Source organism: Triturus cristatus, chromosome 6, assembly GCF_964204655.1.
Source record: "Triturus cristatus chromosome 6, aTriCri1.1, whole genome shotgun sequence".
Taxonomy (NCBI): Eukaryota; Metazoa; Chordata; class Amphibia; order Caudata; family Salamandridae; genus Triturus; species Triturus cristatus.
This window is the reverse complement of record NC_140589.1, coordinates 1932535246-1932554813: the sequence shown is the minus strand read 5'-3', so window position 1 is coordinate 1932554813 and position 19568 is coordinate 1932535246. Positions and strand designations below refer to the sequence as shown.

The following is a 19568-nucleotide window of genomic DNA, read 5'->3' as shown; positions in this document are numbered from 1 at the left end:
GTGTACAATGGGAGGACCCGGAGCAGAGGGTGACCTGGAGCATGGAGAGCGACCCATCACCGGGGACGAGCAGCGAGTAAACACCCTAGTAATGAACCTAACCAACACTGCCCTGACAGGTCCTCAAGGAAGCACTCCTCAACAAGGGGCTTGATTTTGTTCTGACGAATACCCTAGATGTGTTTAGGATCCGCCAGGAACTGGCAGGTTTCTTCGGCAACATTAGTCTAAGGGTCTTTTTTAAAAACAGGTCGGAGAACACTGCGCCAAAAGGGGACACCACTTTCCACCCTAAATCCAAATTCACACCCCCCACTGGTACCCTTCCTATTGAAGTGGAAACATTTGAATGAGCAGTCATCCATGAAGTGGAAACCCTTGCAGGACAAGAAAACTCCCCTTACAAGAATCCCCTTACAAGAATCCGACCAGACTAGAAAAGGAGGTTCTGGAAGAACTAAGGAAGAACCAAAATATCGTGATAAAACCAGCAGGACAAGGGGGAGCCATCGTGATTCAGAAGATCACTTATGAGGCAGAGTGCCTGAGGCTCCTTTCTGATGAAAGAAATTACAGCCTGCTTCGCAGGGATCCCACTGCGGACATCAAAAATGATAGCCTCCATGGTAGAGGAAGCGGTGAATAACGGATGGATCACTGACAAAGAAGGGAGTTTCTTGTGCCAAGAAGATCCGGTGACGCCGTACTTCTACACCCTTCCCAAGGTGCACAAACAGACAAGACCTCCGCCAGGAAGACCCATAGTATCGGGCATAGGTGGCTATTGGAACCCCTCTCACAATTCTGATTTCTTCCTGAAGCCATTGGTACAAAGCAGCACAGCCTACCGTAAGCACACCACCGATGTACTGCACCTATTGAAGGACCTGATTTTTGATCCAGAGAAAGTTCCTGGTGGGTTTAGACGTAGAGTCACTGTACGTGAATATACCCCAAAGAGAGACTACGCGTGGTGGAGGAGATGCTTTTTACCCTCGACTGAGAATTCTTCACCCAGAGACCATTCATTTTACACCTTGGCAGAGATAGCACTGCATAAACTTTTTTACGTTCCAGGGCACATACCATCTCCAAACCCATGGGGCTTCCAGGGGGAGCATTTTTGCCCCAAGTCTTGTGGGGCTATGTAGAGGCTTATGAAGACCAATACGTCTTCACCACCGCTAGTTCCTGGAGAAACATCAAGGTGTGGAGGAGCTACATTGATGACGTCCTTTTGATCTTGGAGAGGAATGCAAAGTCCATACAAGACTTCTTGGAGTGGTTGAACAACAGGAACCTCCCTTTACATTTACCATCACTACAGGGAGCTTCCCCTTTTTTGACTTGGTGATTTTCCCCAGCGAAGGACGCCTACAAACTATGGTGTTCCACAGACAGGAAGTCTCCTCCTCTTCGAGAGCTTCCACCCTAAGTCATTGAGGGTTATCCTTCCGGTGGGACAGTTCCTGCGTCTCTGGTAAGTGTGTGGGCGGTTTGAATGAGCATTGTAATATGAGATGGAATCCAATACGGCTTACCTATGAGAGGGTGGAACACAGTGCCATAGCGAAACTATGGGAGTTTGGTGTTGCGGATAGAACCGGAACGAAGTTAGAATACGTAACCACTTTGTTGCAGTAACAAGTGCGGGTCGGTACGAGCAAAATAATTGCCCCATCCTTTGTGGGTGGTTCCCTTAGACGCGAGCAAGCTAAGGACATATTAAGTGTGTGGCTCTACTTACGGGAGTTCATAGCTCCGTACATATATGCTTGAGAGACTTGGAACTATAGAGTGAAAAAGTGTTGGAATATACCGCATCTGACATGAATATTGCAGGTTGACAAGAAGCAACCGTGAATACACGCCAGGGCAGTGTGAAATACATATTGCAGAAATCAGACATCCCCATGAGGTGGGTTACCAGTATGCGCATTGAGAGCAACCACCTGGTAAATATTTATGGCCTCTGAACAATTTTTAACTGATACGCCAAATGCGTGGTATTGTTTTAATTATGTTGTGATGTCCTAATCATGCGGCATGCGTTGTGTCTTGAATGTTTGTCTATCTCCCCAGGATCAAAAAAGGAATACTAATGCGTTGACGGCTGACCCCGAGCCCTGACAAAATTGCCGTAAGTTTCGTAGGCAATGAAACATGTTGGCCTTCCCTAAATGGAAGTGGTTTGCAACATTGTGCCATTTTTAATTGGAGTAGGTCCACCGCATTGATTAAAGTTGGCAGTCTCGTCAGTTCCCGCTCCTTTTTAGCTTTGAGAAGCGAAACATACGTATTTTTTCTTTTCCTTTGCTCTGCACTATGGGGTCATAATAAGGTAGCACGATTTACGTGTACTGTCTATTCTGTTCACACACTATTAGAGTATTCTTGCTTTACACTATTCTTCACACATTTCATTTTTGGTCTTGAAAGATACCGATGAAGATGTGAGCATACTGGTGAGTACCTACCAGCAGCTCCTGAGGTTGTGCTTACGTGAAGTACTTTCAGACCACACATTTTTTTCATTTGGGCACTTGTAGTAGGGGATACAAGTAGGGGAGATAGACCCACTTTTCTTAAATCTGGACAGCAATACCCTATTTGGAATAGCACTCATCCTGCTTGACCTTGGCGTGGCCTTCTATACAGTCTCACACAGTATTTTGCTCCATCGGCTGCTTGAGATTGGTATTGAAGGCCATGCCCTCGACTGGCTCTCCTCCTTTTTGGGTGACAAGTCATTTCAGGTCATTGCCCCTCCATTTCATTCTTTGACGCACCATGTGCGTTATGGAGTCCCACAGGGGTCGGCTTTGAGCCCAACATTGTTTAACATTTATGTTTCTCCGCTGGCCTTGATAGCCAATACCAGCAACATACAGATGGAATCCTATGCGGACGATATGGAACACATTTTTTCCTGTACTAAAGACTCCAGTCAAGGCAGGACTACATTTCAGGAAGATTTGGCAGCTAGAGATGGGTGGATGGAGGGAAATTGTCTCCAACTCAAATCATCCAAAACAGAATTTCTATTTCTCGGCAGAGACTCACATCGGTGGGGCAACAACTGGTGGCTGTCTATATTGGGCAATCCCCCCCACGCCCAAAAACATGGTGAAAAATCTCAGCGTAAGGTTGGATACTGCTCTCATTTGAGGAAAATGCTAAAATCTGTGGCAAGGACCTGTTTCAGAATTCTGCGCGGACTCAAACCCATTTTGGGTCTGTTTGTCCCTCGAACACGCCACCTAGTTGTTCAAGCCACAATCCTGTCTAGGTTAGACTATTGTAACAGCCTCCTGTTAGGGGCTAATAAGTCTGTGATAAATAGGCTTCAATGCACTATGAATGCGGCAGCTCGCATGGTACTTGCTCTGCCTAAGTGTAGTCCAGTGTCAGGGGTACTGCGTCAACTCCACTGGCTCCGCGTGGATCAGAGAGTTAAGTACAAAGCACTTTGTTATTCATAAAGTTCTGACGGGCTTCGACCCGGTTATCCTCAATAATTTAGGCTACCAAGATGTCCCATCTCATGCTCTACGCTATGCAGACCTTAATTTGATGTATGTGCCTCGCTTCCGTAGAGCCAGAACTGGAGGACGTTCCTTCAAAGTGTTGGCTCCTACTTTATGGAACTCACTGCCTCTATCAGGAGGATTTCTAATCTTCTGATATTTAGAAAGGCAGTAAAGATATGGCTGTTCCTGTAACTTCTATCACTTTTATATCTTTCCCTGCTTCTCAGCGCTGGGACGTCTCTTTACTGTTACAGCCATGCGCTTTACACATCTCAGACGCTATTTTATCAGTATAGCAGCCAAGTTTGTTTTTTTGAAAATACTAGTCCAGCAGCAGATCAGGTCTTTATTTGATTTTGCGTGGAGGGCGGTCTGATTTGTAGAACCATCTATTGCTCCTTATTGTATAGGTTTTCAAAAGGAGCCAGAACATAAGGGACTTACTGGTTCATACCAGACCTAGGAATACATCAGCAAGACATGTCGCAGTCCTGGGCCAGAAGAATGCATGGGGTCTCCCGCTAGTGACAGGGCACACGAGGTGTGGGACATGTGACATTTGTCACCTGACTGCAAACACAGACTGGACATTGGTCTTAATTACCCATGGGAACAACAAAAGCATACCAACTGCAGCATGACCAATGTCATACATGCTCAAATGCCCATGCGTTCTTATCTACATCGGGATGACCACCCGCAGGGTAAAAGTCAGGATAATGGAACTCAGATCCACTATCAGATGCCAAAGGACAACTACCCACCTGACAACTTACTACAAGGATGAAAAAAACATGGCTGAGAATTTTCTGGACACTCCTGGATGAGCCCAATATCACAGCCACTGCCCGTAACCCAGAAAACACTTCATTAGGGAGCAAAACTGGATAAATGGGGTTTGCAGCCACATTGAGGGCCTAAACGATGACATTCCTTGGAATGCACTGAATAACTTATGAGACACCTTCGGGCCACCGTTTTCCCTCCTTGCCCAGCCTTGAACGTTGGGGACTATTTATGACATCCAATACACATATGCAGAGGGATCTGGGATCACCTCATTTATGTGGTGTCAGATACGGCCCCCTGTCCCTCCCAGTCATTTCACCCGTCTGGACCACATTTGAGTCAGGCCCTATTTTTTGCTTGGGACTGTGTTTTCTCTTGGAGCATACATGTACTCAGTATTGGCCACTGTATGTGTAGAGAGACACTACCCTATAGATGCAGCACGAGCCGGTACCAGTCTAGGGACCAATCATTTCTTGTTTTTGGTCACTACAATTATAATCTGGTTGCTGCACACACGTTATTTTAGCATATACTTATGATAGCGTGTTTTTCCCACCAAGGTAGTGACTAGCATACATACACCAGGTATGAGGAATATTTGTAATATGGGCACACCGGACAGGCACTGCACGCGCACATTATCTATTTTGAGGGTGTCATGCATGATATACTTTTCCATGAGGTTGATACAAGCACCTGCACCCTGACACAAGCTACACCCAATATGGGATGGGTGGTCAACGCTGCAACTTTCTCTCTCTGCCTCTAACGAACCACCGGTTGCGCACGTCTATCATGTGATGACGCGGACCAGGCCAGGGATGGATATCACCGGCTTCAACCACACATTGCAACTGCACAGCGCCGGGAGAGACAATTTGTCTGCAACAGCTCTCCTTGACAAAGTAAGTCTCTCTCTCCAATGACGCCCCGAGGGTGGAGGAAGCACTTTGTGCTATCGCTACAGAAGGTTCACCAAATCCCTATGCCTACTCAGGGAATAGGTTTAGCAGAGCAGACTACCGCGTCGGCCCCGAGGCAGGTCTAATTTTTCTACTCATTACGTAGTTTACTATTGGATTTCCTCCTCTTTTATCTCCGTATCCCCAAAGTGTGTGACTATATGGAGCTGTCCTCGCTCCCCTGCCAGGAGCGCTTTATTTGAGACCCCAGCGTCGAGGAGCGCTTTACTTGGTGCTTTGCTGAAGCCTCCAGCGCCTGGAAGTGCTGGACTTGCCTTTAGCGCAGAGAGCGCTTTCACCTTTACCCTTAGCGCCAGGAGCGCTTTATTTCTGAAAGCCGGTGCCCACCCGGCCTTTGCCCCGTTCTTGGCTGATCCTGAAGCCCCCCTGGCAGGTGCCCACCCTGCCAGGGACATTGCCGCCCATAGCGGGTGCCCATCCCGCTCGTATGTTTAAAGAAGAGGGAGCCTACCCCTCTGTCAGGGTCCGGGTTCTGAGACACCGATGTTACCTTCTCCTCCCCCACTCACCGATGTTTCCACCTTTCAGTCGCCGGACCCTGCCACGCTTTGGACGGCATCATCAGAGTTCCCCCCTTCCGGGTACTGGCCCTTTCAGGAACAGACGGAAGACTACGGACTCCGCCCCCGGGGGTGGAGCACCATCACGTCATCTGACGTAAAAAGACCGGCCGCCAAGTAAGAGGTCGTCGACAGCGGGAAGGAGGAAGGAGAACACCGAGACGAACAACGGAGAGGAGACGAGGACGCGAAGAATCCAGTGGTGTCGAGGACCCCGGAGGATGAGAGTACAGAGGAGCCTGGAGGCCAACAATCCCGTGAAGCGCCCTGCCACGGTCTCGGAGGACGGTGGCTCGAACAGGTACGGCAGCGTTTGCTGGGTACCGGGAGGCGGGTCGATCATAGAGCAGAGGGAGGAGTGGGGCTGCCCGGTGGGGAATCCTGACCTCTGCGCACTTCTCTCACTCTCTCCCTCTACAAAGATCCTTTTGAGGTGGTGGACCCTCTCCCTTCACGAAACAAGAATCGATAGATGGTCACATCCCGCACTCCCTTTCCCTTAAGCAAAACAAGACCTGTATATTCCTAATCGGTCTCCTTTCTATTTCTGTTCTCACCCTCATAACAACGCCGGACGAGTGATTCCTGGTCGAGGGGACAAGGCGAGCATCTTCAAAGAGGGAGAACCTATCCCCCTGGAGGAAGAAGAACAAGACTCACCCCCTTTCGTTTTGGGTTTTTTTGATGCCTGACTTTGACATTTCTTTATTGTTACACCGAGACCTTTGACTATTCCCCTTTAAACAATCATAAGACTACCACGCCTGTGTCGCGCTGTTTCTGCCAACTCTTACACCCTCATTGCCGCCGTACTGAAATCACCACCGCGGCATCCAGGAAGTCAGGCAGTTCTCGTTAGGACGTGGGCGGGGCCTCGTCCCGAAACGGAAGTCAACGGGAGCCCACCCCGAGCTCCGGTGCCCGCAGCGAAAAGGCCGTCCCGAAGGAGAGAGCCCCCGAGGAGCGGGAGCTCTCTTGTGGCCGTCGTACTGCCCCCGAAGAGTCCGGTGTGCCTGGAGCCTCGGAGGCTCCCCAAGAGAACTGCAGGCTGAGGAGACCGGCAGAGGGGAAGACGCCGGCGAGGAGACTAGGCGGAGACAACGCGGGAGTCCCAGGTAAGCGGGACTCCACGTGGTAGTAGTCTCTGCCCCCTGTCCCCCACAGCGGCACCGCAGTTGCAGGCTGCTCCGACGGGGGCAACACTGAAGAGAGCGCCCCTTCACCCCCGGAGAGGCGTTAGTATCCTAGAGCGCTAGTGCGCTCCACCCGAGGCCAGAAGTAGCTGTCCAGAGCCCCCGAGCGGGACTCCAACCCCGGGGGCATTATTTGTTGCTCAGAGTCCAGAGGGACTCCAACGACGGCGCATTGTTTGTTTAGAGCCCACGAGGCTCCAACGTTGCCCCAGGGCATATTTGTAGTTCAGAGCCACGGAGGCTCTAGGGGGGCATTTCTTGTTGTTTGAGCCCAGCGAGGCTCCAAGGGGCCAGTCCTGTGTTTAGAGCCCAGAGGGGCTCAGGGGACAGTCAGTTGGCCAGAGCCTGCAAGGTTCCGGCGTTGGCCCCCCCATTGTTCTACAGCTGCCCAGCACTTCATGGGCAGCTGGTCCGTTTAGGCCCCTGACATTGGGACACAGGGCGTCCTAGCTCCTACGAAGCCAGTTGGCCTAGGGACTGCCACAGGTGGTGGTTAATGTGAGTTTTGCGCTATTGTTCCCAACCTACACCTCTGAGTGTGTTGTGATGCATCATGTGTAATGTGTTTCTACCCCTACAGGTATTGTGATACTTAGGTGGTTATTCTCCCTAGTACAGGTGGTGCTAGTGACACAGTAGGGAAAGGGCCCGGGCCTCACACCTAGAGGGTGGTGGGTCTGTGGGGAGCCCTGAGGATTCAGAAGAGGAGGAAGAAGATGACAGTACCTGGACGCCAGTAGAGAGTGAAGACCCCATAGGTAGGGAGTCCCTTGCTGGGTCCAGCGTAGGAGGCAGCGCCTCATCCCTTTCCCTGTCCCCAGAGGAGTGGGAAGATAGGAGGAAAGAAAGGGAACACCAGCTGGCGTTAGAAAAGCTCAGGTTAGAGCATGCCCAGGCTATGGCGCAGCTGGAGGTCATGAAGCAACAGCTAGAGACTGAAAGGGTCTCGGCGCAGGAGAGGATAGAGGAGGCTGAGAGGGCCTCCACCAGAGGCAAAGTAGCTCTGGGGGGTAGGCTATCGCCTGCACGCAGTTTTAATTTTCTGGGCTCCCCAGGGAGGGTTGAGTCCAGTGGTGGCAGCTATATAGATTTCAGTGTAGGAAATCACAGTCCCAGTTCCCCCAGTCGGGTACCTGTTCCCCAGGAGGAGGAGTTAAGGTTAAAATTCAGGGGCAGTAGGAAACTGTCTCACCAGTCGTGGGGGTTGTTTGTGGATGACTGTCATGATGCACTGGTGGAGTGGCTGAGGGTTAACCCGGAAGAAGATTTGGATGGAGCGCTCAAGATGATTACCAAAGAGCAGATGCTCAGTATTTGTTCTTCCGGGTTGCGCCAACACCTGCTGAGGTACGACTCTTTTTGTCCTTGGGAGCTTGCAGAGGAAGCAGAGCGCTGGGAAAGTGCTAGAGGTTCTCTAGAGTGATTAGGGAGTGACTCCAAAAGTAGTGGTTCAGGTATCTTCCAGCCCAGCATGGTGGAAGAGGCTCAGTGTAGCCCAGCTAGGTCCCAGAATAGCGAGGAGGGTGTAGGGGCTTACTGCCTGGCTCAGTGGAGCGGGAGTAAGTGGGTGACCGAGGGTCCCCAGATGCACGAAACCCTGCCTCAGGACTTGGATGGTTTCATGAGGGAACACCAAGTTGGGGACCTAGGCTGTCCTGTTACCCCACTTGAGGAAGATCTCTTAGTGAGTAGAGGACCTGGAGCACCTGTAAACAGGGCTCCTGTGGTTCTAGAGTCTGGCAGTGCCGCTCCGGTAGGGAGGGTACAGGAGTCCAGCGTGAGGAGTGATTGGGGGATGAGTTCCCCAGTGGAAGAGCCAGTGGGTCAGGGACTACCCAGTTGGGCTAGGATCCCGTGTAGTGACCATGGTGACACCACTTCTGTTCGGGGGGATCTCTGCGTACTGTCAGGTGGACAGGGAACGGGAGATCCACGCCAGACAGACAGACAGTCACACGACATATGTGTCGTTTGTTAGCCTCGGGGGGATGGAGTGTAAATCCCCCGAAGTCCTGGAGTGCCAGGCGATTATTCCACCAAAGGTTCTAGACCGGAGGTTGGAGGGCCAGGTTCAGGATCAGCCTGACCTGAAGGGTGGGACGTCTGTAACCAGCGTCCCGACCGGTTCTTCTTCCAGAGGTACCACCCCAGTTGGTAGGGAGAAGGGCTCTGGAAGGGGGTGCAGAGGGTGGGAGAGCCCACCTCTGACCCCGGTGCAACCTGAGGGGTTAAACCCTGGGTTGGAATGGTGTTCTAGGTGTACCCCTCGCCAGAGGAGGAGGAACCCCAGGAGAAGAGGTAGGGGGAGGAGACCCTTCCCTGAGACTCCTGGTCCGCCTGAGGTTCTAGACCCTAGGCTGGAGAACCAGTGGCAGTCTAGTCCTGTCTTGCAGACAGGAAGAGTGGAGAATGGCCGATATGTGCCAGGGGTTATTACCCCCCACTCCGTGATTAGGCAAGGACCGGTGGCACATGGGTGGCCTAGGGCCTGGTGTTGGCCGCGGACAGCTTGAGAGTACCATTGGGGTAGCCCAGTTGGTCCGGACAGTGGTTTTAGAAGGAATCCCATGGGTTCACCGTGGCGTAGAACCGGAGGGTGTCCCTGCAGTTGCGGGCCCGCGTCCGTGTTCTATCGCCCAAAGCAGGGAAGTCCATCACGGTGGTGATTGGTCTGCCCTGCGTTTTTGGGTGGAAGGGGGTTGTGTTGGACTTGGCCCTTCTGGCAGGTTCACCCCTAAACTTTTTGCTTTTACTGGTGACCTGGTGGTAGTGATTTTTGGTTTCTGCGCACTTTCCCTGTGTCCCAGAGTAAAGTGCGTGGGCACTCTGAGTACATTTGGTGAGATAGGCCTGCCCTCCCATAGGAATGCATGGGGGAATGTATGTGTCCCTGGTAGTTCCTGATGCATGGGGAGTGCAGGTGCGAGTTTGGTATGTGCAGACTCGTGTGATTAAATGCTGCGCGATGATGTGTGCGGTGTCCATGTAGCTAGTGTGGAAGCGCCACTTCTAGACGCTGGCATAAATGTGCAGTGACTACCTGTCGTGTGATTGGCTGGCTGAAGTCATGTGACGGGCTAGGGAATCCCCAGAGTCAGGAGGAGTCACCCAGTGGTGAATAGGAAGATCAGCAGCCAGATGGGTGGGAGGAGTACACCTAGGACCTGAATAGGGTTGGGCTCTCCCCACACAATGCTGGCTCCGCCCCCTGTGGTGCGACTGATGACCCTGGCCTGTCCTGTGAATAGGGAGAGGGGCTGAGCAAAACAAAGTGCTCAGGAACCAGTTGTAACTGGTTCGCCCCTTCCCTGCACCTTGAGACAAAGGAAAGCTATGTATAAAAAGGGGCTGTGACCCCATGAATGTGTTCTCTTCCAGGATCCTGCCTGAGGGGGGCTGCTGCTGTTGCTGGACCAGAGGACCGCCACTTGGACTACCTCCCTGCATGGAGGCCCAGTGAGCTGGCTCTGGGTCCAGCCTTGCCCCACCCTGCCTTGCTGCATACAGAGGAGAACTTTGCTGGACTTTTATATTCTCCCCTAAAGCGCCTGCAAGTGCTTTTATTTGACTTATAGCGCTAAGAACGCTTTATTTGGGACCCCAGCGTCGAGGAGCGCTTTACTTGGTGCTTTGCTGAAGCCTCCAGCGCCTGGAAGCGCTGGACTTGCCTTTAGCGCCGAGAGCGCTTTCACCTTTACCCTTAGCGCCAGGAGCGCTTTATTTCTGAAAGCCGGTGCCCACCCGACCTTTGCCCCGTTCTTGACCGATCCTGAAGCACCCCTGGCAGGTGCCCACCCTGCCAGGGACATTGCCGCCCATAGCGGGTGCCCATCCCGCTCGTATGTTTAAAGAAGAGGGGGCCTACCCCTCATTGCCGCCGTACTGAAATCACCGCCGCGGCATCCAGGAAGTCAGGCAGTTCTCGTTAGGACGTGGGCGGGGCCTCGTCCCGAAATGGAAGTCGACGGGAGCCCACCCCGAGCTCCGGTGCCCGCAGCGAAAAGGCCGTCCCGAAGGAGAGAGCCCCCGAGGAGCGGGAGCTCTCTTGTGGCCGTCGTACTGCCCCCGAAGAGTCCGGTGTGCCTGGAGCCTCTGAGGCTCCCCAAGAGAACTGCAGGCTGAGGAGACCGGCAGCGGGCAAGACGCCGGTGAGGAGACCAGGCGGAGACAACACGGGAGTCCCAGGTAAGCGGGACTCCACATGGTAGTAGTCTCTGCCCCCTGTCCCCCACAGCGGCGCCGCAGTTGCAGGCTGCTCGGACGGGGGCAACACTGAAGAGAGCGCCCCTTCGCCCCCGGAGAGGCGTTAGTATCCTAGAGCGCTAGTGCGCTCCACCCGAGGCCAGAAGTAGCTGTCCAGAGCCCCCGAGCGGGACTCCAACCCCGGGGGCATTATTTGTTGCTCAGAGTCCAGAGGGACTCCAACGACGGCGCATTGTTTGTTTAGAGCCCACGAGGCTCCAACGTTGCCCCAGGGCATATTTGTAGTTCAGAGCCACGGAGACTCTAGGGGGGCATCTCTTGTTGTTTGAGCCCAGCGAGGCTCCAAGGGGCCAGTCCTGTGTTTAGAGCCCAGAGGGGCTCAAGGGACAGTCAGTTGGCCAGAGCCTGCAAGGCTCCAGCGTTGGCCCCCCCATTGTTCTACAGCTGCCCAGCACTTCGTGGGCAGCTGCTCCGTTTAGGCCCCCGACATTGGGACACAGGGAGTCCTAGACCCTACGAAACCAGTTGGCCTAGGGACTGCCACAGGTGGTGGCTAATGTGAGTTTTGCGCTATTGTTCCCAACCTACACCACTGATTGTGTTGTGATGCATCATGTGTAATGTGTTTCTACCCCTACAGGTATTGTGATACTTAGGTGGTTATTCTCCCTAGTACAGGTGGTGCTAGTGAGGTCCTGGTTCCCTGCGTGACATTCTCCTAAGGTGGTTTGGGTTGCGTAGGTGGTACTTACATGTAGCACACAACCAGTAACAGGTGTTATTTTGTGCTACAATAATTTTATATCCTATGTTCTAAGTGCTAAGTTCTAAAAGTGCTAATTCCTGACAGTGGTCCATGTGGCCCTGTCCCCTGTACATATAATCCCTTGGAAATTCTGCCCAGTGCCAGTTGGTACAATGTAAATTGTGTGAATAGTATCTAATGTGTTTTGGTATAATACAAAGGCTATTTTTATATAACCTTGTGTGGAGTTTCCTTTGTGGTGGGCCTTGGGTGTTGTTGCTGTGTGCGCACGCAAACACTTTACACATTGCCTCCGGGATAAGCCTGACTGCTCGTGCCAAGCTACCAAGGGGGTGAGCAGGGGTTATCTTTGGCGTGTAACACCCCAGCTCTGACTAGAGTGGTGGTTTCTGCCTGGCTTTGGCGCAAGCCCTAGCCAACCAGAAATCGCCATTTCTAACACCCAGCATTGGCTGGCCAACTGCTGCAACCAAGAGGACTTCGTGGACTCCAACCTCTTTGGCCAAAGTCTCCCCACACCACTCATGGACCAAGAACTTACCACAAATGCACTCCTGTCGACAGCACATCAACTGTGGCATTCCTGAGCATCTTTTGTTTTCTCCTATAATCGGAGCATCAGGACCACTCTTATAGTCTATGGTGCTTGCCCTGTAAAAGTTTGGAACTTGATGTAAAAATGCTGTAGCGATGAGTTAACTGCCCAAAGTATCCTTTCTGGACCCATAGACCACCATCCTACCAGATTTGCTGACCCAAGCCGGGCTACAGATGGTGAACTAACTCTTTGGAAACCTTTGGAAAGTTTTAAACTCGTTGACAAATGCTTGTTTGTGGTTGCATTTAAAATAATTTATATCTTCAAAAAACTATCTACGAAAAACTCTGGTGGATTTTCCTCATAGTGTCTAAAAATATTCTGATTGTTTATAGATTTTTCATGGTGTGTGACTCCTATTGTGGTTTGGTGCTGTTGAATGCTTTATAGTAAGTTCCTTTGTCAAGCCTTGCTGCTTGAAGCCACAGCTAATCAAGGTTCTGCAAAGGTGATCAAGACTAGCATGACAGGTCTCAAGACAGTTTTTGTGTGTGTATTCCATGATAAGCCCCTCCCCCAGCTTATCATAACACACCCAGGTCCTTTTCCTGCAGTCGTTTGATACATTTTGTATCATTAAATAGTGATTAAATTTATATTCTTAGCTCTACTAGTTTACATTGGATGAGGGTTTTTTTATATTCAAAGACATGGCTGTAGTGTTTCTTCTGTTGACAACGGTATCAGCACACGATCCATATGATACCTTGAAGAAATATTTGAATATTCACAGTATGTCCAGCAGGATTCACATGTTAATTCTTACAGGTACAATATCCCTTCAGTTACGAGTCAGGAAGCTAGACGAGTTTGAGACAGCACACAAAAAAAAAAAAAAATAAAAGAAGAAGACTGCACGGACGCTAAAAAGAGCCTTTTTGTGAATTTAAATGGCACATTCAACTCCCACTGCTGAAAAGTATTATTGAATGAGGATTGGAAAATATCTGTGCTGCAGCCAAACTGCTAGATGAACGTACCCATGGAAAGCAAAAGGTGAGGCTATTGTTTTGCCATCTGACCTTTAGAAAACCACACCCATAATATTTATACTTTAATGACAAGTAATTATTGTATGCAGAGAGCCATTTCAAACAATCACAAACTATTATTATTGGTTGTGTTCATTGGCAGAGGCTTGAAGCAAGAGCCTGCCATGCATATTGCAGCAGCATCTAAAGAGATGTTAAAGGTACGCTAGGTAATGTGTCTCAATCTTTTAAATACAATTATCTGTCCTAAAGTTATGAGCAACTAAAGATCACAAAGAATTAAACATTTGTGTTCTTTAATTTACATATACATTTTTAAGCTACTGCTTTAGAAATAGGCGACTGACACCTATAGATGTTCAAGCATGTAGCATAATTACAATAACAAAATCATTTCACTTTAAACCACACAACACTATAGTAATACACTTGTGCCAATATATATATATATTTTTTTTTAATTTAAATGGCACTGCAAAAGGCGCAGCCTGCATCAAAAGTGTCCAGCAAAAATGTGCTTTGTTTGCTCACGAGTATTGAAAAAGAATTTCTATTATCATTGACTGGAAACCCACTGAGCACAGAAGAACAAACTAATGGTTGGGGTTCATGATTGTCAAGCATATGAGAAGCAGTGAATGAAACAGCAATTTATACGAAATTAGGAAACAACAAGTGAACATATAGGGAAATGGTTTGACAAGTTTACTTTTTAGAAATAAAAATAATTTTATTTCTTTAAATCTCGGAATATTTTCCACAAAGGCAATCAACAGAAAAGAGGGTACTAAGGCTTTCAAATAAAAACAAATAGATAAGGAATGCTGCAGATGTACAGGATATGATCCAGAGCTGGAAGCCCATCACAGAAATCACATTACGAACTAACAGCTGATAAACACATTAAATCATGTACACATAGTTAATGGTGGAGTGGAGTCTGTTATTGATGAAGGAAAGTCACTGCAAATGGCATATTTCAAACAGAAGAGAGTGTGTCTGATTCTAATGGTGAGCTTAGATCTGTAGTGGAAGGACTTCAGATTAAAGAACTGGAAAAGAGGACTTTCTTTTTACAAAGAGTTGGGGAGTCTTTACTGCATGGCTGCCACAAACGCCCCATGTATACTGTATTATAAATTGGTGTGTGACTTACTTGGTTGTTTGGTGCTGCTGAATGCTTTACACTGCGTTCCTTTGTCAAGCCTTGCTGCTTGAAGCCGCAGCTACCCAGGGTTGTGCAAAGGTGATACAAATGAGCTTCTCCCATGCATCACCAGTGCTGCGTCTCAGATTTAGTGTGCATCACTAGTGATGCATGAAAAAGTAACTATTATTAAATGATTTAAAACTAAATGGAGATATACATTTTGTTTAGGATGTTATTAAGCACCATGCTTTTTTTTTCCATTTTCCACCATTTTTGAGTATTTTATGACACTTTGAAGCACTGGTGATGAGTTGAGAAATTGATGATTTTTGTGATGAGGGATGATTCAAAAGTGCTGAAAATACATTTGGGAACTATTCAGAACACTGCAATCACACCTATATAGTTTTAAAATGATTTTGAAGTATTAACAATTTTAACCTCCATGAGGGAGGCAAGCTGAAATTTTACCCCACTCGGAGTTCCATCACCTCGGACACAAAAGTGACCTTGTGCCCCTGAAATTTAAAATGCTAATTTTCATCTTTATTTGTAAAGCTATTCATTCTGTTTCATTCATTGTGTGTTTATAATGCTCTAAGGCCACTTTAACACTCATTTATTTTCATTCCAATCCATTTTTGACCGTTTTAGAGCACTTTGATGCACCAATGATGTATTTGGACGTAGTCGTTTTTCGCTTCAGGAGACTTCAAAAGTGTTAGGAATTCATTTTGGAGGTACACAGAACAGTGCAAATACAGTTATATAGCATTCAGGACACTGCTATTACACCTATATTGTTTTTGATGCAATAACATTTTTGACCTCCATAAGGGGGGAAAGCTGAAATTTTACACGGCTCGGACTTCCGTGACCTTGTCCCCCTGAAATTTAAAATAACAATTTTCAATGTTTTTGTAAAACTATTAATTCTATATCATTCATTATATGTTTAGCATGCTATTGGGCCACTGTAGGACTTAGTTCTTTGAAATTTATCCCAATTTTGACCGTTTTTGGACAATATGATGCACCAATGATGTATTTGGATGTAGTCCTTTTTCGCTTTCATGGAGACTTCAAAAGTGTTAGAAATTCATTTTGGAAATACACAGAACAGTGCAAATGCACTTATATACCATTCAGAAAGCTGCAATTACACCTATATACTTTTTAAATGATTTTGATGTATTAACATTTTTGACCTCCATGGGGAGGGCTCTTAAGCTGAACTTTTACCCAGCTCAGAGTTACAGGACCTCGGACACAACTGTGACCTTGTCCCCCCCTCCCAAATATTTTTGAGACTATTAATTTTGTTTAATTCATTGTGTGTTTATAATGTAATTAGGCCACTGTAACACTCAATTATTTTCATTTTCATCCATTTTTGAGCATTTAACACTTTGGTGCATCAATGATGTTGTGGGTCTTAGCCATTTTTTGCCTCAGGTACACTTCAAAAGTGTTAGAAATTCATTTTGGAGGTATACAGGACACTAAGTGCACCTATATAGCATTCCAGACACTGCAATTGTACCTATATACTTTTGAAATGATTTTGTAATAAATATTTTTTTGACCTCTTGGAGCACATGGAGCAGCACCATAGCCTTCTGTAGAAGAAGTGACTCTGTTCCCTGAACACCTAAAAATATGACAAATATCACTAAAACAGGTGGCTGGATGCTAGAATTGGGTCTCAGACATTGCTGGTATATAACCTGATGTATAATGTGGGTTCCTGATGTCCACAAGGACCCACAAACTGTCATGAGAGTTGATACCAAAAATTAGCAAAAATTGTCAAAAGAAGTGTTTGACAAGATTTGCTAATTTTCCAAATAGCTCAGAATGGATATCACGGTCACTTTGCGAGTACCCAGGACCTAATATACTTGTTATAAAGCTCAGATCTGATGTTTTCATGTGATCTATGTACCTTTGGTATTATCTAAAGTTTTTTTTCAGCTTCCAGCCAAGGGAAAAACCTGATATCGTATCCGATTATGAGCACCTTGGGCTGGGTGAAAGAAGTGACTTTGCCCCCTTAAACCAAAAAACTTCAAAAAGTCCTCCCTGGAGGCCAGAAATGGGTCTTAAACACTCTTGGTATGTCATCTGAGGTATACTATTGGGTCCTGGAGTCCAGAACTAGAAATGTGATGTGACTCTGAGCTCTATGGCCTATAATGGAAAAAATGAGTTTGACACCAAACACCTTGAAATGTCACAAATAGGAGTCAGACATGTACCTGGAGGCTGGAAATGAGCCCTAGCCACTCTTGCTATATCACCTGAGATATATTATGGGGCCCTGGTGGTCACAGAGAACCACAAACAGTCATGAGGGTTGATACTGAAAATTAGCAAAACTCGATAATAGTGAGCACTTCGAGCGAGTTTTGCTAATTTATCAAATAGCTCAGACTGGATATCAGACACCCCGTTTGAGTGCACAAGACAAATACACTTGTTGGAAAGGTCCGATCTGATGCTTTCATTTGATCTATCTACCTTTGGTATTATCTGACTTTTTTTTCAGCTTCAAGCCAAGGGAAAAACCTGATATCGTACCCGATTTTGAGCACCTTGGGCTGGGTGGAAGAAGTGACTTTCCCCCTTAAACCCAAAAACTTCAAAAAGTCATCCCTGGAGGCCAGAAATGGGTCTTAGACACTCTTGGTATGTCATCTGAGGTATACTATTGGGTCCTGGAGTCCAGAACTAGAAATGTGATGTTACTCTGAGCTCTATGGCCTATAATGGAAAAAATGAGTTTGACACCAAACACCTTGAAATGTCACAAATAGGAGTCAGACATATACCTGGAGGCTGGAAAGGAGCCCTAGCCACTCTTGTTATATCACCTGAGATATATTATGGGGTCCTGGTGGCTACAGGGACCTGAAAACAGTCATGAGGGTTGATACTGAAAATTAGCAAAAATTGTCAAAAAATGTTTTGACAAAATTTGCTAATTTTCCAAATAGCTCAGAATGGATATCACAGTCACTTTGTGAGTACCCAGGACCTAAATATACTTGTTGGAAAGCTCAGATCTAATACTGTGAAGGGGTTTGTGGACCTTATGGACTATAAGAAGGTTTTTTTCAATTCCAGCCATGGGGAAAAACCTGGAATCTTACGGAAGTGGTAATAGAATAGGTCATTGTTTTTCATCTCACTGATTTTTAGAAAACAGTTACTTTACTCATAATCCTTATGCTTTTAATGCAACTATTTATTGTATTTAGACATATATTTTGAACATTTGTTAACCATTCTTACTATCTGTGTTTGTTTGCAGATGCTTGAAACAAGATAATGCTATACATTGCAGACAACCACTTGATAAGAGACGGCAAAGGTATGCTACGTAGAATGTGCTGCTTTGTTTTTCGTATGCAATCATCTGTCATAAATTATGACCACCTTGTCGATCGTATGTGTTTTGCATGGTCTAATTTTCAGATACATTTTGTAAGCTACTGTTTCAGTATTAGGCTATTGACAGTTATAGATTTTATGCACTTTGCATATATGCAAAATGAAAAATATTCACTTTCTATAACACAGAACCATTTACTAATGCTTAACTTTGTCTTTTTTATGTACTTAAAGGGCACAGCATAATGGGCCTTCTACATCCAAAGTGCCTGGTGAAAAAAATCATGATGTATTCATACATTTTGAAAAAGAATTTCCTGTGACACTGAATGGGAATCCACCAGGTAAAAAAGACCGAATTGCACTGGTTGGTGATCACGAGCGGCTTGCATATGATAAGTGGAGACTGAAACAGCAACTTCTAAGAAAGGAGGTAACAATGAGTAAGTAAACATTTAGATATGCTGAAATATATTGAAAAGTTAAAATTTTAGAAACTGATAATTTATTTTGTTTCTTTCAATCACAGAACAGTTTCCGCGAAGGCAACCAAAAGAAAAATGTGTACTAAAGTTTTATAATAAAATGCAATGGAGAAAGAATGTACCAGAAGTTGCAGAGCTAATCCAGAATTGGAAACCAATGACAGAAAGCACATCACCAATGGGTGATAAACAAATTAACTCATGTCTGAGTCACCAACGGTGGAGTGGAGTTTCTGTTGTTGATGAAGAAGGTAGAAGGAAGGCTGTTGCATCATGCATATTTCAAAAAGGAGAGGTGGTCTGCGATTTTCATGGGGAGCGAATATCTGCAACAGAAGGAATACAGAAGTTAAATGAGCTGCCTAAAAAAAAAAAATGAACAGCTTATGTTTTTTTTACCAACTATCGGAAGGAACGGTATTGCATGGATGCCACAAACAGTCCATGCTCATGTCACCCCTTACTGGAAACTCCTGGAAAGCTAGTGCGGACATCAAAAAATAAATTTAACGTCAAACCAGTTCTTGAGACCTTCGATAGAAATGAAAAGCTGAGATACGTTATTTTATTTGTTGCGTTGCAAACTATTCAGATCAGTTGTGATCTTACTTATGACTATGTTCTATCAACAAAAGCCCACAGAGGCCAGGTGCCACCCTGCATTGATTAAGGACAATTCACAGAAGGCTTAGGGGTTCATTACAATGGCGGGAGGATCGCCACAGCTGGCCCGGCAGGGATTGGGTTTGGGGGATCGTTGTGGTCCAACCTTGGGGGGGGTGTTGCTACACTGGGGGATACCCATGGCACCCCCCTGCATTTCCTTGCACCAAGTGGCAGGCACCGCATGGTGCCTGCCAAGTGGTGCAGGAAATAAGGTGCAAGCACCTTTCACATTGCGGAAGGTGCTGCAGCCAGCAGCA

General features: G+C 47.2%; 1 pseudogene; it reads left to right on the top strand.

The window, feature by feature from the left end:
• The first annotated feature begins 623 nt into the window (after positions 1-623).
• On the top strand, positions 624-19315 carry LOC146822523 (uncharacterized; annotated as a pseudogene).
• Positions 19316-19568: the final 253 nt, after the last annotated feature.